Raw genomic sequence first — 6,899 nt, 5'->3', positions numbered from 1 at the left:
TCATAATACTAAGGGGATCGATAAAACAAGAGGATATAACCCTGGTAAACATATATGTAGCCAATGCAGGAGCACCCAAATACATAAAAAAAATTCCTGGAGAGATTGACAACAATACAATCATAGTAGAGGACTTTAATACCCCACTGACATCACTGGATAAACCCCCTAGACAGAAGATCATCAAATAAACAGCAATCCTAAAGGACTCACTAGATCACATGGACTTAATGACATCTTCAGAACATTTCACTCCAAAACCACGGAATATACATTCTTCTCAAGTGCACATGGGACATTTCAAAGATAGACCACATATTGGGTCACAGGCAAAGTCTCTCCAAATTCAAGATTGAAATCATATCAAGCATCTTCTCAGACCACAATGGCATAATATTAGCAATAAGCTACAATAAAAACAATAAAAAAAATTCAGACACTTGGCAGGTGAATAGCATGCTATTAAACAACGATTGGGTTACTAAAGAGATCAAAGAAGAAATTAAAAACATCCTGGAAATGAATGACAATGAAAACACAGCAATCCAAAATCTATGGGACACAGTGAAAGCAGTCCTAAGAGGGAAGTTAATAGCTCTCTACAGGCCTATCTCAAAGAACAAGAAAAAAATTGTAATAAATAATCTAACTCTACAACTTAAAGAATTAGAATGAGAGCAACAAGAAAAGCCCAGAGTGAGCAGAAGGAAGGAGATAATAAACATCAGGGCAGAAATTAATGACATAGAGACCAAAAAAATAAAAAATACAAAAGATCAATGAAACCAAGAGCTGGTTCTTTGAAAGAATAAACAAGATTGATGAACCTCTAGCCAGGCTCACCAAGAAGCAAAGAGAGAGAACCCAAATAAACAAAATCAGAAATGAAAGAGGAAAAGTAACAACAGACCCCACAGAAATACAAAGGATTGTTAAAAAATACTATGAACAACTCTATTTCAACAAACTAGACAACCTGAAGGAAATGGACATATTCCTAGAAATATACAACCTTCCAAAACTCAATCAGGAAGAATCTAAACATCTCAGTAGGCCAATAACTATGCTATGGAAGAAATTGAAGCAGTCATCAAAAAGCTTCCAGCAAACAAAAGCCCAGGGCCAGACAGCTTCACAGGGGAGTTTTACCAAACATTCAAGGAAGAACTAAAACCTATCTTCCTCAGACTACACCAAAAAATTCAAGAGGAAGGAACACTTCCAAGCTCCTTCTATGAAGCCAGCATTACCCTAATACCAAAACCAGATAAAAACAACACAATGAAAGAGAATTACAGGCCAATATCCCTCATGAACACAGATACCAAAATCCTCAACAAAATTCTAGCAAATAGGATCCAGCAGTACATCAGAAAGATCATACACCATGACCAAGTAGGATTTATCCTGGGGATGCAAGGATGGCACAGTATCTGCAAATCAATAAATGTGATACATCACATAAACAAATTGAGAGATAAAAATCACATAGTCATATCAATTGATGCAGAAAAAGCATTTGACAAAATCCAGCACCCTTTCTTGATAAAAACTCTCAACAAGGTGTGATTAGAAGGATCATACCTCAACATAATAAAAGCCATATATGATAAACCCATAGCTAACATCATACTCAATGGGCAAAAACTAAAACCATTTCCCCTAAGAACAGGAACAAGACAGGGATGCCCACTTTCACCACTCCTGTTCGACATAGTACTGGAAGTGCTAGACATAGCAATTAGACAAGAAGAAATAAAAGGTATCCAAATTAGAAAAGAAGATGTAAAACTGTCATTATTTACTGATGACATGATACTGTACATAGAAAACCCTATAGACTCCATCAAAAAATTATTAGACTTAATAAATGAATTTGCCAATATAGCAGGTTACAAAATTAACACCAAGAAATCTATGGCATTTCTTTACACCAATAGAGAACTTACAGAAAGAGAGATTAAAAAAACAATCCCATTTATCATCGCACCAAAAAAATTAAGATACCTAGGAATAAACTTAACTAAGGAGGTAAAAGACCTATATTCGGAAAACTACAGGACACTGTAAAAAGAGATAGAGAAAAACATAAACAAATGGAAGAACATACTGTGTTCATGGATTGGTAGAATGAACATCATTTAAATGTCCATACTACCCAAAGCAATCTATAAATTCAATGCACTCCCCATTAAAATACCAATGGTATATTTCACAGACCTAGAACGAACTCTCCAAAAATTCATCTGGAATTAAAAAAAGACCAAGAATAGCCTCAGCAATCCTGAGAAAGAACAATGTAGGAGGGAATTCAATTCCAGATATCAAGCTGTATTACAAAACCACTGTTCTCAAAACTGCCTGGTACTGGCACAAGAACAGACATATTGACCAATGGAATAGAATAGAGAACCCAGAAATTGACCCAAACCACTATGCTCAATTAATATTTGACAAAGGAGGCAAGAACATACAATGGAGTCAAGATTGTCTCTTCAATAAATGGTGCTGGGAAAATTGGACAGATACATGCAAAAAAATGAAACTAGACCTCCAACTTACACCATACACAAAAATAAACTCAAAATGGATAAAGGACTTAAACGTAAGATGGGAAAGCATAAAAATATTAGGGGAATCCACATGCAGCAAAATATCAGACATATGCTGAAGCAATATCTTCACCAATACAGCTCCTAGGGCAGTGGTCGGCAAACTCATTAGTCAACAGAGCCAAATATCAACAGTACAACGATTGAAATTTCTTTTGAGAGCCAAATTTTTTAAACTTAAACTTCTTCTAACGACACTTCTTCAAAATAGACTCGCCCCGGCCATGGTATTTTGTGGAAGAGCCACACTCAGGGGGCCAAAGAGCCGCATGTGGCTCGTGAGCCACGGTTTGCTGACCACTGTCCTAGGGCAATGGGAACTAAAGAGAAAATAAAGAAATGGGACTACATCAAAATAAGCTTCTGTACAGCAAAAGAAACCATCAACAAAACTACACGAAAGCCACCACATGGGAAAACATATTTGCCAATCTTATCACTGATAAGGGTTTAATCTCCAACATTCACAGGGAACTCATACAACTTAACAAAATAAAAATTAAAAACCCAATAAAAAAATGGGCAATGGACCTAAATAAATACTTTTTGAAAGAGGACATAAGGAAGGCCAAGAGACATATGAAAACACTAGAGGCCTGGTGCATGAATTCATGCCTGAGTAGGGTCCCAAGGGGGTGGGGAGAGCCAGGACCTGATCAGCCCTCCAGGCGGGCAGTGGGATGCCCTTCCTACTTGGGATCTGGATTCATCCCACAGACGTTCTCCCCAGTTTTCAGGAGCCACCTGGCAGCTGCTTTTTTGTTTTTGTTTTTGTTTTTTTGACACTTCAACTGTTTATTCCAAAATCAGAAATGGATCTATGTTACCACAGAGGATGAAACCCCACTGTAAATAGATTGAAAGCAGAAAATAGGTAATTTGACATAATGTCTCAGTTATCAACCCAGATGGGTGCTCAGGTACAATAACACATGAATGAAGGAAATCTAACAGGCTGAGGGGTTCAAGAAGAATGTCACCCACATGGTAACAAAATCTAAGTATTCTAGAAACTATCACTAGGCCGGCCACAGGCCTCACTTCACAGGATGGCCCTAACGTGCATGGGTGCTGGGCTCTGTGGTGGCTGCGTATCTTTCTGTGTAGTTGCCTGTGAGCCAACTGCTCTCTTCCTTTGCTTTTAGAGCAAGCAGCATGTGAGGGCAGAGCGTGCTGTCATGGAACGCAGCGGGCTGCCCGGAGCTGAGGGGAGTGGCCGGGCCCACGGGGTGAGAGGTGGACACAGAGGATGCTATCTCACCCAATTGTGGGGCGGGCCTCCATCTGCCTGACCCCACCTAGGGAGGGACCGAGCAGGGTGTCCGCCTCTCCATTCTCCATCCTTCCATCTGTGACACCTGCCTCCCCCAAAGTGAGTTCAGCTCAATCCCTGAATGTAAAAGGGCACGGGGCAGGGGCTCCACTCAAGTGCCCCCTGATTCCCAGCGACAGGACTTGGTCAACAGGACCTGATCTCAGGACGGTGGCCACAGCTGCAGAACATGGATCTGTTTCAAGAAAAGTTGGGAATGCAGACTTTCGTATGAGCCCCTATTCCAAAAAGTGGCAGTTTAGTCACATTGTGGCAAAGACACCTTCAAGAGTAACATAAGTGGGTAAAATCAAGGCTAAACTAGGCCATTTCCTCATCCAATCTCTCTGAGGCGCATGGACAGAACCAAGTCCCAGCTCTTTGCAGGACACTTCCAGGGCTTTTTAAGCCTAAAGGATAGTAGTCTGTCTCCATTCTTGTTCTTTGGGATTTTTCCATCGTCAGATAAAAGGACACGTACATTGGGGCAATCCTCTCGAGATACAATATTCCAGTTGCACCTATGTGACAACGACAGCACCCCTCAGAGGGAGGGAGCCGACAGATGGGGAGCAGGGAATTCAGGCGGCCTGCAGGCCGGGCATCTGCTGGACCTTTACCACTTGAGGTCCCGGCAGGCTGCCCTGGGCCCTGCTAGGCGGTGTACAGGGCCTCCTGGGCCCTGGGGTGAGTCGCCCCTCCCCACCCCCGCCAGCCACTCCTGGTACAGCTCCTGCACATGGGCGCTGGTCTCCGGGGACCATACTGGGATGGCAGCGTAGATGCCTTCCATTTGCTGCAATAGTGCCCTGTCTGCACGCCCGCCCTCCGCCTGGGCCTGGCATCTGCCGCTTAAGCATCTCTGGTGCAGGCCAGGACCTCCACAAAGTGGCAGGGGAAATTGCCCCTCTACAGCTTCAGGACCACTTCTGGATGTTCCAAAAGCTGTAAGCAGCCTCAAAGCGTAGAAGAACCTCTCCGTCCCTTTCAAGGGTGACCTGCTGGAAGTCTTTGTTCCTCAGGGTGAGGTAGGTGAACACCTCCACGTTGAACAGCTTGCTGAACAGCTCCTTGGCCATGTGCCTGAAGATGTGAACCAGGTACCCGCGGAGCTGGCACCCTCGTGGAGCCTCACCTCCTCCTCCTTCATGTCTCCAAACAGTGTCCACTGCGGCATCGTTGGAGGCGAGGTCACTTTGCTCCATTATCTGGACAATTTCACCTGAGATTAACATGCAGTCAGCACCCCGGCAACTATGCAAAGCTGTGGGAACATCTTCTTGAAGGGCCTCCAGTTTCTTGTCATAACACAGGGCCACAATGATGTGGAAAATCTTGTCTGGGGACAGGTTCTGCCATCTGGCGAAGAAATCCTCCACCAGAGAGCCCATGATCTTCTGGGGAGACTTGCCATGCAGAGGTGGGGGGTGATGGGGTGACCCAGCACGCGCTCTGCATATCGGACCCAGCCAGGGCAGGCGGAGGTCAGCATGGGTAGCTGGGGCTCTTCCTCACGGGGCTGGCAGCACCGATGCACAAATTCCTTCTGACTCTCCAGGATGCTGAAGTCCGCAGCTATCTTCATGTCAAAGACAGTGCGCCCCAAGGCTTTTGAGAAAGCCACAGAGCCTTCTGGATGCATCAGTGACACTGAGGCGGAATTTAGCAGCAAAATAAGGCAGAGACTGAGGACACATGGACACTGCCAGCACGTTGTGCTGTGAGATATCACATTTCTCATTAAGGTTCAGAACATGGAAGAAGTCCTTGGTGTTCTGCTAAGAAACTTGGACTCCTTCCTCTGTGGTCACACAACTGTCACATGCCAGGCAGTCGGTCAGAAATATCTTGGCATCGGCCAACTTATGGAATTCTCCCTTCTCTCTGTTCTCCTGAGCCAGACTCCGGACGTTGACTGCGGCATTCTCTTGGTCATCAGTTTTTGTTTTTTTACTACATTTCTTCTGTGTGCAGTGCTCACACTTCATCTGGAGCGGGGCAGGTGGGGACCAGCTCAAGTGACGTGGAGGAAGCACAGGGAGAGCAGTCACCGCTGGTTGCTCCTGGTGCTGCTGGCAGTATCCTTTCTTCCTTGTGGAGCATCTAGGGAGGGGAAATGGCTGCAGTGCCCAAGGTCGAGTTCCAGGAGGCTGGCAGTACTGTCGGGATTGTGCCAGTGGTGCTGGTCCATTGGTGCCTAGCTTGTCCTCTGGAGATTGAACCTGCAGGACTACTAAGGGATCCAGTCCCCAGTTCCGCCCCACCACCACCACCAATCATTGGGAGCCTGAGGAGGGACCAAGAGGTCTGCCTTCCACCCACTCCCAGTCCCCACCACCACTCACCCCGGTTCTCCCGTTAGCCATCCCCTGATCAATCAGAGCCTGAGGGCCGGGGGTGTAGGGGGAAGGGATGGACCGAGAGGTGCTTGATGCACCTCATGGTGACTGGTCGTTTGGTTGTCATGGTCACTGGATTTTTATATATATAGATGCTCAAAGTCACTAATCATCCAAGAGATGCAAACTAAATGACAATGCAGTACCATCTCACACCTGTCAGAAATGGCTGTCATCAACAAGTCAACAAATGACAAGTGCTGGTGAAGATGCAGAGAAACAGGAACCCTCATGCACTGCTGGTGGGAATGCAGACTGGTGCAGCCACTGTGGAGAACAGTATGGAGTTTCCTCAAAAAAAACTAAAAATGGAACTCCCATTTGACCCAGTGATCCCACTTCTAGGAATATATCCCAAGAAACTAGAAACACCAATCAGAAAGGATATATGCACCCCTCTGTTCATAGCAGCACAATTTACAATAGCTAATATTTGGAAACAGCCTAAGTGCCCATCAGCAGATGAGTGGATTAAAAAACTGTGGTACATCTACACAATGGAATACTATGCTACATTGAAAAAGAAGGAGTTCTTACCATTTGCAACAGCATAGATGGAACTGGAGAGCATTATGC

General features: G+C 44.8%; 1 pseudogene across 1 annotated transcript; it reads right to left on the bottom strand.

Moving 5' to 3' along the window:
• Positions 1–4,540: 4,540 nt before the first annotated feature.
• Positions 4,541–5,912, bottom strand: LOC308244090 (nuclear prelamin A recognition factor-like; annotated as a pseudogene). Its single transcript has one exon. The product of its transcript is annotated as a nuclear prelamin A recognition factor-like (transcript).
• Between the last annotated feature and the right edge of the window lie 987 nt (positions 5,913–6,899).

This window comes from Plecotus auritus (assembly GCF_963455305.1).
Source record: "Plecotus auritus genome assembly, chromosome: 3".
NCBI classification, from domain to species: Eukaryota; Metazoa; Chordata; class Mammalia; order Chiroptera; family Vespertilionidae; genus Plecotus; species Plecotus auritus.
The sequence above is the reverse complement of the archived record's forward strand: the minus strand, read 5'-3'. Positions and strand labels throughout refer to the sequence as shown.